This window comes from Arvicanthis niloticus, chromosome 30 (assembly GCF_011762505.2).
Source record: "Arvicanthis niloticus isolate mArvNil1 chromosome 30, mArvNil1.pat.X, whole genome shotgun sequence".
Taxonomy (NCBI): Eukaryota; Metazoa; Chordata; class Mammalia; order Rodentia; family Muridae; genus Arvicanthis; species Arvicanthis niloticus.
The window spans coordinates 19,417,768-19,442,619 of NC_133438.1; the positions used below are offsets into that span (position 1 = coordinate 19,417,768).

The 24,852-nt window shown below is 40.2% G+C and overlaps 1 long non-coding RNA gene across 3 annotated transcripts in view; it reads left to right on the top strand.

The window, feature by feature from the left end:
* LOC143441003 (uncharacterized) overlaps positions 1 to 24,852 on the top strand; it is an 85,317-nt gene that overhangs the window by 40,973 nt on the left and 19,492 nt on the right. For all 3 annotated transcript variants that reach the window (XR_013108267.1, XR_013108266.1, XR_013108265.1), the window contains one exon: positions 4,406 to 4,758. This is a non-coding gene — a long non-coding RNA (uncharacterized LOC143441003). The remainder of the gene's footprint in view (positions 1 to 4,405; positions 4,759 to 24,852) is intronic.

The window sequence follows — 24,852 nt, forward strand, 5'->3', positions numbered from 1 at the left end:
AAGGGGTGAATGAACTCTCCCAATGATGCTTCACATTACGGATTGCATAATGTATTACATCAGCTGGAAACTGACTCCACAATCGGCATAGATTAGCTTGAAGATCCTCTCTACCCTATAAGAGGTGTAAATACTATTAGTTCCATTTTAAAAGTGAAAAGTAAGTCTTTTAAAAGACCTATACAAATCAAAAATACATATTTTTTTGACCATTGGCTTCTATTACATGAAATAACACTGAATTTTGCCATTGTGCCAACAAAACACTTTAACACATGGCTTTATAACTCCACTAGTCACATGCTAAGCACATACAACTGAAAGTAAGTGCATGTGTGTGTGTGTGTGTGTATGTGTTGTGCTTGCAGGTGCTGCAGCTGTGTGAATGTGTAAGAACCAAAGAACAACTTCACATGCCATTCTTAGGGTACCTTCTGCCCTTGGTTTGAAGCGGTGGTTCTCATTGGTATGAACTTGCCAGATGTGCTAGTCTGTCTGGGTAGTGAACTCCAAGACTTGCCTATCTCTGCCTCCCTTTTCAGTGCCATGCCTGGGTTTATACGCTCTGCACGATGTCTGTCTTTTTACATAAATCCTGAGAGTCTGAAACTCAGGTCTTCATTCTTGTGAGTTAAGTACTATACTGACTGAGACACTGCCCCAGCATCTGCTTTTCCTGATGAAGTCTTGGAAGATTTAAATGGTTCTATGTTCCTTATGAAAGCAGCTAGTTCAAATAGGCTTCCAGTGAATAATGTCTTTGGTATTGGTCTCAGGGCCTAGAATTATGAATCTGTTATACCTTGGCTGCAGAATCTATGTAAATTGTATTTCTAGACTATATAGGTGACAGTTTGCTTCTGGCCTGGAAATTTTGTTATTCTCTTAAAGAGGCTTCTTTAAAGATTTATCATTGATGGTTTAATAGGCAAATAGAGATAGAATCACAGGGAAATTATACTATGCTTGCTGATTGCACAACTCTGATCATACAGAAAGGAATTCAGTAGAATTCTTTAAATAGGTGAGTTCTAAAGTGTATGAATCAAATTAAAACCAAATTAAGCTTACATATATTTAAAAACTCTAAAATATGGAAAAAATGTGCATCAGTTACTTTTGTCACCCTATGGCTATAATGCCTTACAATTTAACTGGGGACAGTTTCACTCTGGATCACGGCTGATGCAGATTTCAGTCCATCGTGGCAGGAAACAGAGAACAGCTCATTCTGAGACAGAAGTCTATGGAAGCGACTGTTCACAACAGGAAGACCAGAATGCATGGAGCTACATAAGCATTGGAGGCTGCCATGAACCTTTAGTGGCCTATCTCTCAAGGTTCCAAGTGTGATGGTTTGAATAAGATGTCCCCCATAGTCTCGGCATTTGGGTGCTTAGCTCCTGCTTGGTGGTACTATTTGGGAAGGCTTCTGTGGTGTGGCCTTGTTGGAGAAACTGTCACGGGAAGTGGGCTTTGAAGTTTTAAAGGCCACACATCATTTCTAGTTCACTCTCTCAGCTTCCTGCTTGAGGTTTGAGACATGAGCTCTCAGCTTGCGGCTCCAGTCCCTATCACTGCCTGCACTGCCCTTTCCCCCTCCAGTGATAATAGAGTCATCTCTCTAGAACCACAGCCCAAATAAATCCATCCTCCTGTAAGTTGCTTCAGTTATGGGTTTACCACAGCATAGAAAAAATGACTAAAACCAAGACTTCTAAAATATTCTCACATAATGGGGAACAAATGTTCAAAACATAAGCCTGTAGGGACATTCCAGATTCAACCCTTAACAATTCATATAAACATAGTTATGCACATACAACTGAAAGTTCCCTTTGAAGAGACCCGTGTTTCATTGAAACATTTTGCAGAGAAATGGAAGAGGCAAATGCACAGCAATATGACTAAAGGAAACCATTAGGATACCGGTTCTGTTCAATATGAAGTACTCCAGTTGCTGTGAGGATGATGTACAAAGGTGTGTATATACTAGCCATCCAGGTCACACGCACTGGAAGCCAGAACTCAGACGCAGGCGACAAGGACATCAAGGCTATCTCTGGTTACCTGACTAGATTCCATCTTCAAACCAAACCCAGAAAACGAAACAAAAAAATTCTGGATTTATCAGGGGAAGAAGCTCTTGTGGTATGAGTTTGCAGTAGAACATCTTTCTACCATATTTGTCCCTTCAAGGCACCTGTAGCAGGAGGCTGAGAGCATGGGAACATGTGTTCAGAGCATACAACAGGATTCCCATTGAAGAAACTCTGACTGTCCTGACTCCACTTTCTTCACCTTTTCTTCTTGTTATCTTCCTCCCATTTTACTTACACAGGCACTGTGTCTACAGGGATAAATCATCTCTCTCTGGTCCCTTAGACTCAGAACTGATGGTAGGCTCTTGGTGAATACATAGCAACTAAATACTGCCATGATCAAAACATATACTTTATCACCTAAAACAGTACAATAAATATGAATAATGAAAATTATTTCTTAGAGATAACCCTCTGCTTTTCTCTGTCTTACTTTAATACAGTAGTGACTTATGTTTTTAGACCACAGTTTGCTAGAGTAAAAGCCAGTTAAGAAAGCCTAGCTACGTTTGCAAAATAGATATTCACTTCTGAGGTAGGATACTGTTTGCCTAGGACTAATGCCATGTGCAATTTTGCTGTCAGAATCATATCCCCTCCAGAGAGGCCTTCCTATTCACCTGAAAGCAGAAGCCTTACTTTGATTGGACAACAGCATTTCTACAAGGAAAACAGCCTAAGTTTTCAAGCAAAGACAATATTATATAAATGTCAGATGAATATCACTCACTGAGAATTCTGCATACATTTTTCTTTTAGTACAGGAAATTTCTATTTAGTCTATGGCTTAGTGTCTAAGTGTGATCCAATTTCTTATTTAGAAGCTGGGTTTTTTTTTTTCCACACTGATTGTTTTCTTGGGACATCTGACCAGCTTCTGCAGCCTCCTGTGGCCAGTAGGTGGGTCTTATCAGAGCACAAATAAAGCAGAGACAGCTATTCTGTAAATGCCCCGGAGCTTGGAATAATTCCATCCTTTATAAGTACTTGCAAGCGACTAGGCTGTTAAAGTTTTTGCACCAGCTCTATGGACTTCTCTGTGGGGTATTTTCTTCCCATGACTTTGCTGCTCTTTCTCTCAAAAGCCTGACTTTGCTGCTCTTTCTCTCAAAAGCCTTTTAAAACACATGTCTCATTTCAAACTAAAGGCTAGCCTTGCCTCTTGCTAGATAGGCAAAATTAGTAGGTCTGACTCACAAAGTTAGCACGTGAGTGTTATCTGATGAGTCGTTGGCTTTGAGTGTGAACAGAGATTAGCTGAGAAAAGCAGGAGTGCACCTTACCCTCAGGGAGAGTGCCAGATGTGCACTGTCATACTCACCCCGTGTATCATGAAAGAAAGCTTTAATTTTATACAAGCATGAAGATGTGCTGCTATGGATGGACTTGCACCCCCGCTCCCCAAATCCTACATGTTGAGAATGGATCCTTGAATGTGGTGGCTTGTAGAAAACAGACTCTATGAACCAGTGGAGCTTGTTTGGCCTCATCTACTCAGTTTGGATCTTGAGACGAAGCCTCCAGACCTCTACCCTCATTCTGGTGTTCCTGACTTTTTTTTTTTCTTATATATCAGTGGGAGACTGTAACCTGAAGGCATGAACACATCCCCAGACTCCGATAAAGTATTCTTTGTTGTGAGACCAGGCTGCATCTCTGCCCTAATAGTTTCAAAGTCTTTGTTGGTCACTCATCTGTTCTGCTTAAGGCAGTTGTACATAGCAACCATCATAGTGATCCCAAAACACAAACATAACAATGTTGCTGGAGTGAGAATTCCTCCTTTCTCTGTTTAACCTTTGATGGTTTTCCCACAAAACATAAGGCAGTCGTCACCTTCTTTGGTAAGAGGAGATTCTTTACAAGTATTTTGAGCCAGCCTTTTACCTTTGTTTTTATAGACCCCGATCTTAGACTTACCACATCTCAAACAGAGTGGCCCAAATCATTTTCCCAACTGACTTTGTATTAGTCTGCGATTCTTTCTGCTTCATTTTCCTGAAATGCTTTCCTATATTTTGCAGGGTGAATGCTGGTCATATTCTAGACCCACTGAAACACCTCCCACCCCAAACCGCCTTCCACAATCCACTCACAAAATAAAATCTGTTTATATCTCTCACCACTGTGCGTCCATAGATACTCCTCACAATTTCTCAAAGCACTGTTGCTTGAGAGAAAATGAACAACCCCAAGAGGCAGACTGAGTAGGTGAGGCCAAACAGAAGCCGCATGGGATTCTGAATTCAGCTCCCAGGAGGCCAGTGTCTCTAGCACTCATCCAGGCTGCCTTTTCTCATCAGGGCAAGCATGGAGAGCCGGCCTGAGAGGACAACACACTGAAACACTTCTCACTCAAGCTGGGTTATATTGGGATCCTTGTTACTACACCTTGGGGAAAGACATCAGTCACATTTACTCAGGAGTTTGGGGTGACTGGATGGAGGAGACTGAAGTGAAGTACCACAGGAGACATGGATCCAGGGGACCAGCAGCGAGGATTGCTGCATTGTGAGACTTGTGAAGATGACCCTGTGAGGACTGAAGAAGCAAGATGCTTATGTAGGCAGACAGACTTTCAGCAAGGAGACAATTTATAGTCTCTTTGAAGTTAGAATCATGATAAAGTAACTTGAACAACATTGGAGAAGGCAAGGTAAGAGTCACTTTCCTACTATTAAGGATTAACTCTTAAAAACCAATGTAAACATTCTATACATACATTTAATGCACCAGGGCCATTACAAGGCGAAACAAAAACATGCTAGCTTGAAGCTGGGGAGGGGGCTTCAGTGAGAGTGAATTCTGCCTGCATCAACATGAACACATTGCTTCAAACCCTCAGTGCTCCTGTTAGAAAAGAAGGCTGGGTATGCCTCATGCATGCACGGAGCTAGCTCCTGTCCTATATGGGGTAGAAACAGAAGGATGCTGCCTCTGGCAAGCTGCGGCCTTTGCTCCATTCTTGGTGAGACCCTGTTTTAAGATGAAGAGAGATAGGGTAGAATATCAAATGCTCTTCTCTGGCTTCCATGTATACACACTCATGCATACAGTACATGTATCGCATCAAGGATACACACACGAGAGAGAGAGAGAGAGAGAGAGAGAGAGAGAGAGAGAGAGAGAGAGGGAGGGTGGGAGGGAGGGCGAGAGAGAGAGAGAGAGAGAGAGAGAGAGAGAGAGAGAGAGAGAGAGAGAACATTTAGATTTTAGTATTTTCATACCAATGTCGGCTGCTTACTAAATGCTGTTTAAAAGAAAGAGGTTGTTTTCCAACATACCATGTCAGAGCTATGATAATAACCAAAATGGAAAGACAGACAATAAAAGTCAGATTGCTTATTTCATTTTTTCCAAAAGTGCAGAACTGACTTGGGGGGGGGTACTCCAATTTAGTTACCAACCCCCTCTTAAAATACTTGCCAACAATCTAAAGTGTGTTTGACAGTTAACATCCAGTGTAAAATACTTGAGTTAGAAAGGGATTGTAAATAAGATCCTGGGGAAGTCAAAGGCATTTTAAAGATACCATGTTAGTGAGATCATTTAATGATAAAAGAATAGGCTGATAAGCTCAGAAAACTCAATAGAATGACTAAAAATTTTTGGCTTCTGTTGTAGGTGTTTTCTGTAACTTTCCAATGTTTATCATGGTATTGATCAGCTATTTGTTGTTAAGTTGAAGGCTAGCTCACCAAATCATTTTTGTTGCACTGGAACTTTACGACATTTGTTCAAACAGCTGGGCAGAGGCCATCATCAGCTTGTGAAAAATGTCTTGGTCACAGCCAGGGGAATGAATAGGAAGCAGAGACAGAGAGGTGTGTTCATATAGGGCTGCTCCCTCTTCTGGCAAATCTTCAATCTCAAAGAGTTCTTTTGAACTTTTACCATCCCGCACCCAGAACCCCTTATAATCAAATTGCTGTGTGTTTTTCAATGCTGTGGTGTAAGCTTGGTGCCAGTGTCTTTTCAATGAGTGCAAACCTTAATTTTGGTGTCTAAGACTGTGGGACAGGATGAAGTAGAAGACAATAAAGAGAAAGTTTAGACAAGGGTAGATAGTCCTCCTTGGTAGATGTAGGTGTTTAATTAATTTTCTGTCCTGGATACATTTGGAATGTTTTTCCACTCAGAATTATGGCAAGATACCAAGAATTAGCAGTAAGTATCCCAGCTTAAACTGAGGATAAGATTTCCAAATTTAATACAGTGTAGTTCTTTAGTCTCTAAATATGGTCTGTAGCTACATATAACAAAAGTATAGCTAGAGTCCGTAGAACATACGTTCTCTGGCATTGTGTGCTTGTGAGAATATTGATGCTCCATAGCCGATACCTGTCGTCTTATCAGAAACAAAAATTGACGATTTCAAAGAAATGAATGACACTATGTAACTGTGAAATAAATGACTAAAACAAGTCGCAGGATCACACGCAGAGAGATTTCTACTCTTCAAGGTGGGGTGAGTTACAGGGGACGGTGACTTGAAAGAAACCCAGTACCTCATGCACCATGACATTCTTACTGTTTACAAATAGCCAAGTAAGCCATAAGCCACTAAACATGAAGGGATGAAGAAATAATTTATGGTGAAGCTGACTCATATCGACTTTGGCCCTTTCTCTATTTGTTTGGCTTAAGTTGATTTAAGCTTTGAGCGACTCGGCTGTTCAACAGCAGGCGCTTTGCACAGGAGCTGAGGAGATGCAGCCAGCATCAATGCTGAGAGTAAGGGGCTTGTGTGTGTGTTCAGTTTGGGATGCTGGTGATGAGCCCAGGGTTTCCTATCTGTTCTGCTATTAAACTCAACTCTGAGCCCTAAAGGTTCTGCTTCTCTGGGGCTACTTTTTTGTCGCTGCCAATCTTGACAGCACACTTCCATCTCAGCGGTAGCTTTCTTAATATAGTCGTTGAAAAACAGAGACAGGCCAGATACTGGGGCCTTGATGGCCAGCCAGCTTGGCCACCTGCCCCCATATACACACATGTGCATACAACATAAATAAGCGAGCAAATAATTTTTGAAAATTAAATGAATTTTAATTTAATTTTGATACAAGTGATCTTTGGGTACATCTGAAAGCAATCTCTATCTATGTGCCCACTGAAGTTTCTGTGCTAGCGTTGAACACATTTAAGTCATTCTCTGGAATTCATTTTATAGCATATTTGCACTTATATTGCTTATGTGTGCAAATGCATACAGAGTTTGAAAGTAACAATAATAAAATAAACCCACTTGTATATACATATGCTATATATTAAGTAATGATATATATATATCATAATGATATTTATATATCATATATATGATATATAAAAGGTATTTACGAGATCATATTTTCCTTGTTTCTGTCATTACACACAGTATATTTCCATGTCTTCGTATGTAAATTAGCTGCACCTTGTCCCTGTCTGTGCGCAGGACATTCAAGGTTGCATCTCGAATCAGGGTTTCAGACAGGAATTCTTTGTCTCACACAAGTCTTTCACAGATGAAGAATCCTTCTGGGAAAGATTCCCAGTTGTGAAGTCAACAAGAGAGTTACATTACCTAGAGATAAACACTGCTTATTATAGGATGTGCTTCAGCATCCTGAGAAAAGATTCTTTTCTTCAGCTTGGAGGAAAAGAACCAAGTCATGAAAAAACACTCCTCTGTGCTCAGGTTGGACTCTGTTGCCTTTTTTTTTTTTTTTTTTTTTTTTTTTTTTTTTTTTTTGCAGTGGAAGTTGCTGTTATTACCATAACAACAGAAAACAAGTTTCAGAACAAAGAAGCTACTATGTTCATCTAGGCAGTGGCTCGTACCTTCCTGATGCTGTGACCTTTTGACACAGTTCCTCATGTGGTGACCCACAACCATCAAGTTATTTTGTTGCTACTTCATAACTGTAATTTTGCTACTGTAATGAATCATAATGTAAATATCTGATATGCAGGCTATTTGATATGTGACCCCTGTGGGGGTCGTAACACACATGTTGAGAACCACTGCTCTAGAAGTTACGTAAGATTGACAAAGGATGAGAAAGTTCAACAGGATAATAACTTCTCTTAGGTGCCATTTCAACATCTGCAGTAGATACATGCACATCTATTTTAATTTAGATTAAAAAAATTAATACTCAAGGGAAGTAATGTTTTTAGTATTTTCTTAGTAAAAGGTGTAAAGCTTCATTCATTCAGAAAGAATGCTTGTGCTTTTAAACTATAGTTCTAGCTGGGTGAGGTGGCTTACACCTGTAGACCCTGGATTCTGGTAGCTGAGATGAGAGGATTGTTGTAAAGCTTAAAGCTACCCTGGACTATAGAGTGCAAACAAACCTATCTCAGAAAGCTGTCTAACCTCAGATACAGAGGGAAAGCCTATCTCAGAGAACTGTCTAGCTTGTGCTACAGAGGGCAAACCTACCTCAGAAAGCCGAAAGCAGGAATGAAAATGTCAATGAGGCTGCTGATTCTGAAACATGGAAAAAGACTCAACCAAGAAACCAAACAAGCAAAAATGAAAAAGAAATTGCCTCTCAATTTCAGCCTTGACTCCGCTTCAAATCAACACTTATTACAAATAAGGGTAGTTACATAAAATGCTAAACAAGAAGTTATTGAGAGTCAATCTTAGTTTTGTTACATTAATTTAATATTTCCTTTCTCTGTTTTTCCTTACTTCTGCTTTGTATGGTCCTTTCCCTCCTAATTTACCTCCTGGCCTGATATTATTTTTACCTTTCTGGGTAAGAGGTTCAGAAGCAGTTTCATGAATAATGAAGAAAATCTTAAAAATTATTTGTCCCATGACAATTTGTATAGTGTAACATGCTACCAATCACACGGGTCTTGGTTATGAGCTAGAATGATGCTTGTTCACCTCCTTATCACAAATTAAAAGAATTAACATAATAATTAGGGAATATTAAGGTTTTGGGTGAGACAGAGGGGTAAGGAGAGGAAGAGACAGGGAGACAAAGAGAGAGAGAGAGAGAGAGAGAGAGAGAGAGAGAGAGAGAGAGAGAGAGAGAGAGACAAACAGAAAATAGTCTTCAGAAAATCATTTGAGGCTTCTGCATTCACCATACCCATAGAATGGACTTTATGCTGTGATCATGACACCATCTTTTCTATTGCTTTATTTGTTGACTGAGAATGGCTATTTCCCTTTAATAGGGTGGATTAGGCAACCATATCTAAATCTAAGCCTGGTTCTCAACAAAACTTCTCCTCTTAGTTTATGCAAGTACTAGACCTTCCCAATCCAAGGCTTGCTCTGAACCAGGCCTTCCTTTACCTTTAAAATTCACCCCATTGCCTCAACACCTAATATCCTGATCAATGATGTCAATCCTCAAGGGAGCATACACAGATGCATAACCAGATCCAGAATATGTTACTAGTTTATTTACCTATTCTTAAATAAACTTGCATGTTAACAAATGAAATTGTTATTAAAAAACCCAAAAAGACATTATTATATACAGCAGGTCCTAATCCAGAAGAATAGATTAGTTTTAGCCAGTATTGCTTGGTCCTTGGAGATGCAGTAATTATTTCCCCCAAGCCCACTGCTTTGTTGTTTATTACTGCCCTGCCTGATTTTTTTCCTTTCCATTGTTTAATTTCCAATGACTCTAGGAAAGCACAGATTTCCGTATTGATTCTATTGATCTTATTAAAGGCAGTTTTCAGGACCCTCTACTCTTAAATTTTGGCCACACAACATATATAACCAATAAATTAAAATCCACCTTTAACCCCCATCAAATATAATGTATGTCAAAATTGTGAGAATGGAGTTGCTATTGATTAGTTGATCTAGTGTTATTTTCCTAACATTTTCAGTTAAGCATGCACTGGCTTCCATTTCAAACCTTTATTCTGTAGTTTGGAGTCACTATCCCCCCCCCCAACACACACATTTCAATAACTTTTATAGAACTTAAATAATCTCAGAGCTCATAGGCACTGTCTCTTCATAGATGATTCCTTTATTTTCACATTTGCTATTTCAAGGTTAAAGCTAAAACCTTCATTTTCAGAGGCGATTTTCATAGCTTATTGTTCATTGGTCACTTCCCCTCAGATCACTCCTGTTAAATTCCAAGGCCCAGCATTTAGTTTCCAAAGCATTTTGTGGCACAACGATGCTCCAACCCATGCAGTGCAGTAAATCGCATGTTCCGTGATGCTGCACTCTGGGAAATGACACATCAAGTAATTGCAGTCTAATTTGAAAAAGGAATAATACTACAAATAAAAAGAAACCCAAACAAATCTGTCCTAAAACAGGGCACCTTCAGTTCACGGAGTTGGGAATTGGTCACATCTTTCATGGCTGGCAAGCGTTTTGGTGAAGTCTAAAACTGTTCTCTGGTTAGGTGGAAAATGTCTTCCGCGTGCATTCTTGGTAAACCTCCATTTCTAAGCTAAAAGGGACAAAAATAATGGTTTTCCTTCACAAGACTGGCCCACGAGTTTACTTCTCAACTGGATGCAAATCTCCTCCGATTTTTCCCAGGCATAACAAAAAAAAGGCAGCCAGTAGACACTCTGCAAGCAGAGACAGGTTCTGTGGACCTTGGCCCACAGTGGTAAGTTAGAAAGAGTCCTGTGTCCAGATACAGGAAACAGATATTTACATCAGTTAGCCAAGATGTGATGCAGCTCTCTCATCCAGTGCTTTTGGTCAGAGCCATTATGATAATTACTTTCAGGATGGATCAAGAAGGCGTGAAAAAGATATTTAAGAAAGATTTATTTACCATTTTTTTTTTTTGTCTCATACTGAAGGCAAACACTAATGGTGGCCCTTCCCATTAGTCTTCCCATACATTGGGAAAAGATTTCTGCTTTACACCTTGATGTTCCTTTATCTGGAATTGCCTGCGAAGTCAGGTCTCTCTTATTTTGAAAATGTGAATATATTATTACAGTACAAAGCTCTGGTCACAGTGTCTACTTTCAAAGAATGCCACTGAATTCCCAGTGGTAGGAATGTTCTGGAATGCTGGCAGAGGAGCAAAAAACAGTGTCCTCCCCACACATTTAGAAAAATAAAGGTTCGGAGAACATGGCGTACTACTTATTAAAGGTTTTGCAAAACACCACACCTCAGTAAACATTCCTGAGAAGCTAAGGAAACACCGGCTCATGCTGTACCACAGTGTTTCGAGTTCTGGTTTTAGTGAAAGGGACAATAGCTTGCAATCAATGCCAGCACAGATGGAGAGAGCCCAGGCCACACTGGTGACTCTAAACAAGCCCCAGAGTCTGGTTTCAAGCCCTTGGTGTGGGTCTGTCATCCTAAGTGATGCTTGGGGCTTGGTGGTGACTCTGGTGGGTAAGCGAGTCTTTTCCTGAAGTTGAAACTTAACAACTTCCTTTTCCTTCACCCCCACTGCTTCTGATAGGGCTTTCTTGATTCACTCTGCATGAGCCAATCATAAGTTCAGCTGCCCCTTAGGCCAGTTCACCTCCTGTCCCACTTAGAAGGTTTGAAGAAGCTGATGTTGCCACTCTTCAATGACAGGGACCAAGGATAATCCAGTATTCAATGATTAGTGACATAAGTTTTATGTTAAACATCCCTGGACTTTTGAAGACCTGCAGAAGTTCAGGTGGAATTATCTCCTTTGAAAGCGACTTCCTCTATTTTAGTCTTCTCACGGGATTTTGGTCGTAGTTCCACAAACCCAGTCTAAGACAGGTTTCTTTCCAAGGCAGCATAGGGTGTTGGTACAAGCAAAAACTTTCCTTGTAAGAGCATTGGTGCTTTGCTGTTTTGAATACTTCTGTATGTAGGGGAGATTCTTTAAACAGTTCTCTAAGTTTTAATAATTATGCATGTGTATCTGTGTGAGTGTATGGACAGGAAGGAGTACAGGTGCCTGTGAAGGTCAGAACAGGGATTCCCAGGAGCTGGAGTTACAGGGGATTGTGAGCTGTCCAGTATGGGTGCTGAGGATTGAATTGGATCTTTTTTTCCCCCCAGAGACAGAGTTTCTCTGTATAGCCCTGGCTGTCCTAGAACTCACTCTGTAGACCAGGCTGGCCTTGAACTCAGAAATCCCCCCCTTTTCTGCCTCTCAAATGCTGGAATTAAAGGCATGTACCACCACTGCCCGGCTGAATTGGGTCTTCTTAACCATGGAGTCAATCTCTCTGACTCCAGCTCTCTCATTTCATCAGATACGGTGTTTGTTTGTGTTTGTTTAGAGTCCTGCTATAAAGTCCAGGCTGGCAGTCACCCACCTCCTTCCAGCCTCAGACTCTAAGCGATTGGATCACAGGCCTCTTCCTCTGTGCTTCATGTGCTTTTCGAATGGAAATCAACTGACCACCTTTGCTTCCTATTCTTTCCACATCTAAATGGCATCCAGAATGCTTTACCTACCACTCAAAATCATGTAGCCTAGAAATAGAATATTTTATCAGTGCTGGTGGGCTGAACTGAAATCCTACATAGAAGGAAGAGAAAAATACTTTTGATTACTTTACATCAAAGAAAGTATAATTTAATTTTTTCTGTGTGGTTACATCTATTTGCATATGGGTGTATTCATATCCTATATCAGTCTCTGCATATACACAGAGGAAGCAACAAACCACGACCATGTAAAAAGCAATTGTTTCTTGTTGTCTGACTGGATGCCTCTTACCCCCAGGGGTTTCATTGGCATGTTTGCTTCAGAATGGCTGCCTGTTCTGCTTAAATGAGGAGAGACTTTTCTAGAGAATGCTGCCAAAGTTAAAAACATTTAATTAGCTCCCAATTTAGACAGCCAGACTGATCAGTCGGGCAGTGTTCTGGAACCTGAGTTTGTACATTCCTTGGGACTGGTAAGTGAGGTTTGGCCAGCGGATGTGGTCAACTGGGAATGGTTTGTATGCAGTGCACAGCGGAGAACAGACTTTTCTCCAGTCCCATGGCGCTAGAGAGGGATTAGTGAAATATGAGCAGTGGAAAGTAATGCTTTTCTGTCTCCCCTCACCCAAAGCATCATGGGATGCTTTGCTCTTAAAAGTCAGAATCCGAGAAAGATACATGGAACCGAAGTGAGCAAAAAGTCAGATTCAAGCTCATAAAATTGTTCTCATTTTCAAGTTAATCATGGTGGAGGCCGTGACCTCAGACACGCTGGATATCCACAACACGTAGTTTAGTTAACACTGCAAACTTGCTATGCTAAAATATGTATCTGTGTTCTATCTTGGAAAAAAAAAACAAACCCAGTCTTCAACAAGCTAAACTTCTGTTTTGTTTCCATATAATAAGTCAAACATCTTTTATTTACCTACACAAGACAGAAATCTCTTGCCCAAATTCTATACTAGTTAAAAATTAGCCTAATGAGCTTATGGCATTTTTCTAGAGAAGGATGACAGTGTCCCTTCAGCCAGGGGACCCCAGAGGACCTGGTACTAACCGATTCTTTCCATGAAACTTTCTCCTTCACTGGACCCCAGCTTGACCACCAGCTCTCTAGTCTTGGCTTCCTAGGCACTGAAAGTGGCAAACAGCATGTAGGTGTTGATGTTTCCATGGCGTTTCATACAACTACATCCCTTTAGCTTTCAGTATGCTCTTCCCTTACCCCAAATGCCCTCACTCCATGCCCATCGCTATAACTGCATGTGTTATTTTCCCCGAGAGGCACCTCCAAAGCTTTAGTTGGGCTAATTGCCTTCCTTCTAAGTTCCCATAGCATCACAATCAACATAGTGCCTGGGAGAGCAGACTCTATAGTATCCCAGCCTAGGCAACTATCTTTACCGTGTCTCAGCTTGTGAGATAGACATATATGAGACGAGGACTCTCTCATTCATATGACTCATATTTATATTCTCAGAATCCAGCCAAACGCTTCATAGAATAAAAAAAAATAAATGTTTAATGACAAGATGGTAACAGACTCAATGGGAAACTTTTTTTCTTATCTTGAAAACAACTAGCATTGGGCTTCATCCAAAGGGCAAGACAATTGCTTTGAAATATTTCCCCATGTCAGAATTCCCCAGGAGGCTGAAGCCAAGAGTTGACAGGTGAAGCTGTATTACCATGTGATGCTAACGTGCACCGCTTCAGTCCTTCTGCCTGGGGTGATTCAGGTGGGGAGACAGAGAGTTGGCAAGTTACTGAGGACTTCCCGATGATGATGATGGATGGAAGTGCTTCTTTGAGTTTCAGGAAACGAGTTGATAAGATCTGATAAAACATCAGAGCGTGGTGGGATTTTCATTGGGTTTGATAATACCGAAGGATCTATGGGGAAAAATCAGAACATAAATAAAAGGTGAAAGGGCTATTCATTGAAACATATTTCCTTTGCAGAGGTCTTGCTTTCAGTGCATATAAACTAAAGCAAAGAAACTTTCAAAAACACACATAGACTAAGTGGTAAATCAACACACGATTGTTTTAATGAATGGATTGTATTTGGGCAAAGAGTACTTTTGTAAAGTAAACCTTGTAAGTTTTAAATTATTAATCAGTTAAAATATAATTACATCATTTCCTCCTTTATTCTGTCTCTTCCATGACCCCTCCCAAATTCATGCATGATCTCTTCTTCAACTGTTGTTACATATACATATAAAAAATTAAAGCTGAGTGCTTGGTATCGGCTAGTCAGGCAAGCTTCATCCCTGGGGAAGACTAATTCCCCTTCTCTTGGTGGCTGGTAATTGCTCATAACAGCTATAGCTGTTCATTTAGGGGTGGTACCCTATGAGATTTCTCCCATCAACCTTTCGATGTCAACCTATGTGAGCATCATTCAGATCTTGTTTGGGTAGCTGTGTTGTTGTGATTTCATCAATGTAGCTCCCATATCATCTCACAGTAGGCTCCCTATTCCTCTGTCTCTCTCTTCCACAGTTCCTGACACTTTGCTGAGATGCATTGTGTGTGTATTTGCCGGAGCTATACACTTCACAGTCAGGTGGTCTCAGAATTTCGACTAGTTATGACTTTCTATAATTGTCTCCTACTACAAAAAGTAAGAAAGATTCTTTGGTGGTGAATAAAAGCCACACTTAATCTGTGGAGGTGAGGGCAAGTATTTAGACTGCAATTAGGTTATATTGGAGTTAGGTTAGACTGCAGTTATGCTATATTAGATTGGTTTAGGAAAATGGCAGTAGTAGCTTCTTTTGTAAGATCCATGTTACTAGCTACATGTAGTAGGCTCTGTTTATTATATGAGGCATGATTTCCTGCCTGTTTGTGGGCCTTGATTTCAATTAGACAACTGTTGGCTGCTGCCAAGATGTAAGTGGCACTATTGTACTTCAGGGAGATCTTGCCATTCAGGTCATCATTGTATGTCATAGGCATCACAGCTGAGTAGGATTGCTGGCTGTTCCCCCCTCCCCCCCCCCCCCAGCAGCTTGCATAGCACTTTCCTGTGCTATGAAAGCCAGTCCTTGGGGAGGAACCCAATGTGTGTGGTGTCTTCAGCAAAAGACGCTTACCTTCGACCTCAGGGAGGCAACCAAAGACAACAGCAATAGACTGTGTGTTGTTTTGGGAACTCTAGGGCTCCCCTGACCAACAACTCAAAGGGAGGTTTTAATTGGGAATTAATACTCCAGCTGAGAGGAAAAGATAACATTCTTGGGAAGCTTTTTGAGATATTTTAGCCTCTGTTTCAGAAATTAATATGAATGAAAACGAGAAGGCTTTATCTAAGGTAACTTCATACCTCTGAAAAAATATACATATATTTTTAAATACTTTGGAAGTGTAGTTCTTTGTACTCATTCTGTTAGACAAAATAATTTTGTTTCTTTGAATCTTATTAACACTCTCATCAGGTATCCAAAGAGCCCCAGAATCTTAGTCTCCACAAACAAGAAACATGGTGGGGGGAAGGAAAATGTTAAATCCAAAAGCGATTTGGTAACAATGCAAAACACAGAGTTCTGAAGAGTAATTTACTCTGAAGAGTAAGTTACCATAGAAGAGCCTAGGGCCTGAGAAGGAGAAGCCATTAAGCGAATGTTCTTATCCTGTGTAAGAGAGAGGACCAAACAGACTGTCATATTGTAGCCATCTTGGCTTTCTGGGTGTTCGTGATGGGTTGTCACTCTCTGAAGTAGGCAATGTTCCTTGGGATGAACAATTGGTCATGAAGTAGGAAAATCCTTGCAGAATCTTGAAGATAGGTAGATATCTACATAGGTCTACTTAAGATATGTAGAAAAAAGGCTTGGTGGTCTCAATCATTGCAAGCTTCAACGAATCTGTTAAACTATAGGATTATACCATGAATCCAAAATTGTTACTCATGCCTCAGTAATTGCACACACATATTTTTTATATACTCAAGCTCAAAAATAAGACATACAAATAAAATATTAACTGACCTCTAATATACTTGCATTATCTTCTTAGGTTGGTATTATGATAAATTTATTCCAACACAGTCACTTTTAATACAAACTTGAGGTGGTAATTGCACATTGCCCATTCCTTTTGAGAAATTGATATAGCTTCAAATTTTTATGCAGAATATGCAAGTTAGCTGTATATATAATAAAAAAATAAAGACATGACCTTCACTCATCTTGGTAACTATTGTAAATGTTTTTTTAAATAATAACTTATTAAAGAACACAAACAAAAAATGATGTTTTTAAATGTTACTAAGTCTGTTATGGTGGCACAAGCCTGTAATCCAACCATGAGGAAAGCAGAGGCAGGAGAATTATTATTTTGAGACTAGCCTGATCTACTGAGAAAATATCTATTTAAAATAAACTAACAAATAAGTAAATAAGTAAATAAGTAAATAAATAAATAAATAAATAAATAAATAAGTAAAAATTTGGGCTGGTGGGTAAAGGTGCTTGCTGACAAGCCTAACACCTGAACTCAATTCCTAGCATCCATATTGGAAACAGAGAACTGACTCCTGAGCATTGTACTCTGACTTCTACATAGACATCATGTAATTCGTGGATCTGATTGAGCCCCTGTGAGCAACAGGCATACATGTGGTGTGTGTACATACAAGCACAAAAACATTCAAATACATAAAAATGAATAAATGTATTTTAAAAGAAGCTAGCACTCTGTGCCTGTTGGTAGAATATCTATAGAAAATAATGCCCTTATCTGTCTGTAACAGTCACAAAATTGCTTCACCCTGTCCTTATTGGAGTTACAGACAATTGTGGTCCACTCTGTGAGTGTGAGGAAGAGCTGAGGGTGCTCTCAAATACTAAGCCACCCTTCCAGCTCCAAGCAATATGTTCTTAAAGGTTGGTTGGTTACAGTGTGGGCTTGTAAAACACATCAAAAACGTTTTATTATCTTACTTTTAAATCTAGTGGCCTATATTGATCTTCTGTTTGGTGGAATTATTTATTGATCTTTTGAACTAAAGATATTATAAATGGACTAGTGCATTGACTTAGTTTACAAAGGTGCTCGCCACAAAGTCTGTCACCTGATTTATCCCCAGGAACCACATAGTAGCAAAAAAGAACTGACTCTAACGTAAATATGCCATTATTTGACCCCCCCCTAACATGTTATAACACATTTATGCGTCCCTCCTCCAAATAAAAATAAATGTAAGTAAAAATCTACATTTTCATTGTTAACATTTCATTGTTACACATGTGTAAACACACACACACACACACACCTCACATAAAGTCACCCACAATTTCACACTGAGTGTAGTGGTGCACCTACAATGACAGTACTCAGAAGGCAGGGACAAGAGGATCACTGTCTATTTGAACCTAGCCCTGGACTACACAGTAAATTCAAGGCCAGGCAGGGTGCATAGGGCAATTCTGTCTCAGGAAAAATATTAAAATGAAAATGAAAAAGAAAAACACTTACTGCCAGCCTCATCAAAAGTCGTACTGACTTGCAAGACTGTCAGACTCGGTGGGAGGCTTGTTTACCTTCACCCTGATTTCAGTTTTTCTCTAACTGTATCTCTGCTACTGAGAACGTCAGTTGTTCTCGAAACAACAGAATCACTTCATTATATCTGAGATGCTGTCTAGCAAAAACAGTACTTGGTTCAGTCTTAACAACAAAGAATCACAAAATATTTTCTCCCCATTATCTACCTGCTGTATTAGAGGACAATCATTTCATGGACAGTTCCCATTTTATCAGGAAGAACCTAAAAACACTTTATGTAAAGATGGAAGGCTTAATTAAGTTCTATCTTCTGCTCCATCAAAACCACCTCTAAACTGATGAGTGGCACATTCCTATAATTCCAGCATTCGGGAAGCTCGGGCAGGAGGGCCACATTTGGAGGCCAGTCTAGGCTGCATAGTGAGATCACAAAAACTTTAAATACAACTGCAGTTTAAAAACTGTGGGTTTGTAGCAGTGAGAATCTGATGAGTTTCAAGTATTATGAGGGAGCCGGCTGCTACGTTGCACTAAAGTATAAAAATCTTTTGACCCCTTTGCCTTTGCATTGCATAGCGTATACAGCGCTTCCTCCAACACTAAAATCGTCTTTGGATAAAGCTTCTTAAGACACAGGATTCTCTAAGGGGAGTTGGAAACTTTCCACACTTCAGGGGAACACCATAAGCTCAGGAAGTTCTTGAAACTGAATAGTTATGCTAGGCTCTCCTCCCTAGCTATAAATAAATTGTAAAACTCTGCCTAGAAAAAGTAGCCACCAGCTGAGCTGCCTAGAAAAGGTTCAGACTTGCTAATTTCCCCGGAAAGGACATTCTCTGGCCTGTTGAGCTGTCTACAAGTTGACTGTGTGCCTTAGGTTTCTAGCTTTCTTGAGTTGCCTGCCACCAATGCTGGGTGGGCTTCTGTTGATTTCCTGTCTTTGGGTCATTTTTACTCCTCTAGGGAACCCTTCACTAATACTGTATGTGCATGAATCCTGTATATAACCTAATAAAATTCATTACTTACCAATGATTTAGTGGTGTCTGTACTTGGTCTTTTGTTCCCTATCTGGGATGAGTAGAAATTTTTCAAGTCTTTCTAGAAATAGTGTCACACAATACTGCTAGAAATATAGATTGAAGCTTACAGCAATGATAACAGTCATGTCTGTGTTGTTTAAAAAAAAAAAAAAAAAGATGGCATTTATGTATGTGAGCCCAGTGACTGTCTTTGCTTGCTACATAAAGGCGCTTAAACACCACGCATGGAGCAAGAATAACAGACTAACTGCAGTCTTGCGGAGTAGAAGAACTAGAAATTGGGGTGCAGGCAGGCAGAGACATCGGGGATAAAGGATAGTGGTCTGAAGGAAGGACCTCAGTCTTTTCACATTAGGCCCTTTGTGCTTGCTTCTGAATATTAACTTATAAGGTAAAAGTCTACAAGAGCGGGCAGAACAACCAGATGCCAGGGCAGCTACGAGCTGGGCGACTCTCAGAGCTCATGAACAGTTCATTATGGTTCATCCTTATGTCTCCAAAGCAGAGCAAGAGAATGTAAACACATCTTTAGCAGTCTTATGTTAAGTAGCCACAGAGAATCACTTCTCCCGGATGAATACTGTGTTCTAAGCTCTGGGAAATGACCTCAAACTTCTTTGTATTTGTTGCCATCTAAGCTCACCAGCCTCTCTCATTTGTACCTAAATGAGAAGAAGTAAGGGTGGCTTGCTGAACTGAGTTTCCCAGTCTACTCTAAATATGCTTAAAGGATGTGGGAAACTGCAAGCTCCTGGAGATTTGTTTATACTTGATCTACAGGACTGCATGAGAGCCTCCCCAAAGCTTGTCTTCCTTGCCAAGAGCCATGTGCAGGGTTGTCCAGCTGCAGAGAATAAACAACCACTCAAGGCCCCTGGCTTTCTGTGTCACGGAGGGGTGCCTGTTGGAGTGTTAAGAAAGATAAACACATGGCAGCTCCTTAAAGCTTGTTTCTGGAAGCTTCACGGCAGAGAACAGACCCCCATTGTTCAGTGCCTGTTAAGTGTTAAGCGTCTGGAGTGGGCAGTGCATGCTTAGCGAAGACTAGACTTCTTGATGGATCAGAAATACATCAAAAATGTTTGTAATTAAACTGAAGTCAATCAGTGACAGCAGGATGTGTTATGGGGTGAAAGGACAAAGTTGACTTGAGCAAGAGAACAGGGGTCAAAATCCAGGAGGTGCCCCATTCAATTGGATCAGAAATTCTCATAAGAAAACGAAACAAAACACTGCAGAAAACTTCCCCTGCCACAGCCAATGGAAAGGAAAAATATCGCCAGAGGACTTTGCTGTTGTAAATGAATTATTTTTAATATAAGCGTAAATGACAGATCAATCTGGTGCTGTAGACAAACCTATGGCTGTATTCTTTATTACAACACTTGAGAAATAGCAAAACCCCTAGAGCTGACTTTACATGGAAAGACGAATAGGGGCAGGCATTGACTGGATGTATAAAAATGCATGGCAAATAATCAAACGGGAGAACATGTGGGTTTCCTGCCTATGGCTTCAATACTCACTGTGAACACAGCCTGTAACCCTAAATTTTACACTTATGACTAACCCTGTCCATGCTTCAGGGCAATGTTTGTCCTGTGCCCTGTGTCCTAGAAAAAAACAATCGTGTCTATGTCATTGTTGATGTTGAAGAGACAAACTCCTTTGGAATAGAGACAAGGTTTGAATAGCAGAGGCCTTAAGGAAGAAAAAAAAATGTATTGAGTAGCTCCAGATTGTGGCGTTTCTTCTCAGCACTCTGCAAACTTCTTGCTTAAGAGAGGAGTTTTCTTACTTCTCCTCTGAGCTTGGAATTTCAGAATTGCCACTTAGAACTAGTAAAGTGTCACAACAGTTGTGGTGGCTATCGAGCTTTCTGCATGTTGGCCTTGAAATTTGCTCTTCTTGTTGAACTGTGCAGCCCGAAGGTCCCTCTGCTCACCACAGTGCTGTCCAAGTCAGCAGGATTGAGGAACTTGGCTCACCAAGACTGCATTTCAGCAGGAAAACACATGCTGGCCTCCTCACCTGACAGCACTTCACTTCCTTACCCACAAAACACTGCCCAAAAACACTCCCAAAACACTCACCCACAAAACAATGCCTTGTGCTCTGGCAGTGGGTAGTTTCCTTTCTGAAAAAGATGTCTTCTGGAAAATTCAGTCATTTCTCTGTTCTGCCTCTTACAATTCTTTTGTACCATGCAGACTAAACAGCAGAATGTCCAGCCTTGGATAGCAAAGGGTTAAAGAGAAACACGCAGGTGTTAAAGGCCACTCTAGCATATGACATATTTAGTACTCAGCCATGGTAGAATCTCAGGGAATGTTATTTTATTGTTTTATGAATTGCATTTGAGTATAATAAAATATGAAGTAAGCATGTGCATATGACATATAAATGTATACATTAAATTTACATTTGTAAAGAAACTAAGTGAAAGAGGAAATATATGTTATGCCTGTGTTGGGTGCAACACAGAATTTTTTTCCTGTAATATGGAATAAAGGCCATTTACTATGCTTGGCAACTCTGGAGTAAGTAGGATATGGTGGGTTGTCTCTAAAAGCAAGTGACAAACATGGTACTCCCCATTGAGGAGGGTCGGGAGCCAGGGCTGTGAGTGTCTGCCTCTTTCTATTCCTTCTTTTACACATGAAATCGTATCTGGGAAAGAGTGGTCCAGGGAATATACTGTGGCCTCTCTACAAAGAGTTTCTGATTTGGGTTCCTTGACATGTCCCCAGATATAAGCAATGTTTTGAAGCTACCCTGTTTCTGACTTTTTCCCCTTAGTTATTTCTCATCTAGTCTTGAGAAAGAGACTTATGTCCTTTCTTCTAAGGAAAAGTCAAGGATTCAGACAGTGCTTTCTGCATAAAGTCAATCGGCCTTCTATGCAGTCTTTGTTCGTCCCTTCTATCCTTAGGACATTTAGAATACATCATTAGGATAATAATATAGATATATCAAGAAAGAATGTCACATCTGGCTTTTAAACCATGCCTAGTTTTTATAAACACACTGTGTGAGACATAGTGTCAGTAAAATGATGGAATAGGACCTTTGATGGACTTAACATTCTAGTTACTCATAATATCCATCGTTTATGGAAATGGTTTAAAATTAGTTATATTTTAGGAAAACATTGGCAGAAGTTAACATCATCAAGAGATAATAATGCATAACTCTTCCTTAAGTGTTTAAGACCCAGACTAGAATGTCTATGACAGCATCCTCCATGTAACAGAGACTGCATCTCTCGACCTCCTTATCATTTCCCTCTTTTTGTTGTTGTTGTTGAAACTTTTTGGCTTAATAACCTCATTAAAGTGCTGGAGAGGTGGCTCAGGGGTTAAAGCACTTGCTGCTCTTGCAGAGGGCCCAGGTTCAGTTCTCAGTACCCACATGGTAGCTCACAAACATCCCTAACTCCAGTTTCAGGGGATCAGATACTGTCTTCTAGCCTGTGGTGGGCACTGCATACATAAGGTACATTTTCATTAACTCAAGTGAAACACTCATACTCTTGTAAAATAAAAATCAACAAAATCTCTTAAAAGTACACAAATAAAAACTCCACTGTCTATGTTTAAATGATGTTCAACAACGGTACTCGCTGTTATTTCACAGGAAGGCTGGAGATACTGCTCAGTTGATAGAGAGCATGACAGAGACAAAGTCTGAAGCTCCCACACTCAGGAGGAAGGAACAGGCAGATCAGAAGCTCAAGGTCATCTGGGGCTATGTTGCACGAAACCCTGTCTACAATAAAATCTGAGCTCCTTGTAATACTGGTCTCTACTCATAACAGGGCATTGCAGAGAAGGTGACTGATAAATGAAGGTTGATTTTGTAGTTCATAGGCAGGGAAGGTCAAGATCAAGTGTGCTGCTTCTTCTTTCTCTTGTGCTGTCTTATGCAGTCCTTGGTTTTCTAACTCTCAAATGCACACATCATTCTGTCTTGTGATTGTCTTTCTCAATAGGTAGGCCTTTCCATTTACTGAAGTTTTCCCCAGCTTAGCTTGGTTTTCATTTCTGAGTTTTCTCCCAGAGTTCATTGTCTTCTCACTTCTTTAGCCAATGGTAATCCACACAATTGCTTTCATATACTTGATTCTTGGGCTCTTCCACCAAGTCTGCATCAAATATCTTATATTTTCATGCCTTCTGCCAAATGGTGATCAATACATCCTACCCAGAACTTATTGTTATCAAGTTAATTAATTTGTTGCCCACCCGATTATCTCAGCTATTTTAATCACTATTCACCACAAATCATGTCAGACTTGATAAACTAACCAGAGAAAGCTGTTTGTTTGCATTCCATTATCTTAATCTTATTACTAGTCGAAGAAGGTGAGGAGTTATGTGTGGGACAGAAAAGCATGAAATCGTGTTATTAAGACCTCTATGAAAAAGAATTCCAACATGTTTTTTTTTTTCTCATTAAGTTTACACAAGGGGCCATTTCTTGAGTCCTTTGAAGGCTTCCTATCAGGCTGATGAAATACTTGTTGAGTCATAAAACTAAGAAAACATTACACGCATAATCAGCCCACTAGAGCTTGAATGTCTGATGCAAAGAGCCTATGTTGTCACACATGACCCTTGCTAACTCAGCAGGATGTCAGGTGAGGGACCATCCAGAGGCTACCCACAAGCTAGGCATGGCCAACAGTACCATCTTGGCCTCGGTGCCTGGTGTTAATATTTGTATGTCAAAAAATTATAAAATTAACTTAATTTTATATTAAAATAGTGGTCCTAGTCTCTTGAGAAGTCACACTTGGTAGCTTTAGAGCTCTGGTTCATAGTTGCAGCAACTCTTGCCTTCATGTGGGCCAAGGAGCTGAGGGTCACCTCACATTACTAAGCTACAATGATTCGTGGCTTAAGATAAAATTTCAATCACAGTCTCTAAGGGTAACAGTTAGTTTAGTTTAGTTTTTTCCTGCAGCTGAGGAAGTGATGCATTTGTCAGTTTTCTCTATGCAGGCCAGTGGACCTGACTTCCGATGCCCAGAATATATTTTAAAAAGTCAGACGTAATGATGTATTTCTATATTCCTAATCCTGGGTGGAGGTGTCGGGGACAGAAATAAGAGAATCTTGTAGCTTACTGGCCTTCTGGTCTAACCAATCTGTGAGCTCTTGGTTCAGTAGGGACCCTGCCATAAGAAATAAAATGGAGAGTAATGAAGGAAGATGTCAGATATTTGATCTCTGGCTTCTGCATGAATACATGCACACACACATGAGCACATACACACATATGCTCACACTTATGCACATACACACAAATATAAACAATGTTTTTTTCTGTAACCATTCTCTTTTAAAGGTTGTACAGAAAATGATTAGCCGAGGATATCTTTAAAACTGAGTTTTCTTACGTATTTAATTGTGATGGTAGGGTGTACATTATGCTGCCTCTTTTCTTGTGCATTCCTTCCAAGCACTTGCAGATGTGCTGGTTTGAGATGAATGTCTTATACCCACAGAGAAGAGCAGAGCTAGGCTGTGGATGTAGCTCAGTAGCACAGCAATTGCTTGGCTTATCGTGAGGTCTGCGCTTGAAGCTCTCACATGGTAAGAAAAAAGCAAGGCAGAGCTGAAGTGACTTTTGATGAGAGAACTTGGAGAAGGATTTTAATCCAGCAATGGCTACTCTGGCTGGAATACAGATACACCCTTGGTACATACATTTAATCCCAAACAGTGAAGGGAGAGTTAGTTTGTAGAAGGAAGTGCCATGTTTGAAAGTGATGTCTAATTGAGAAGCAGAAAAAGTAATGAATCAGAGAAAAGTT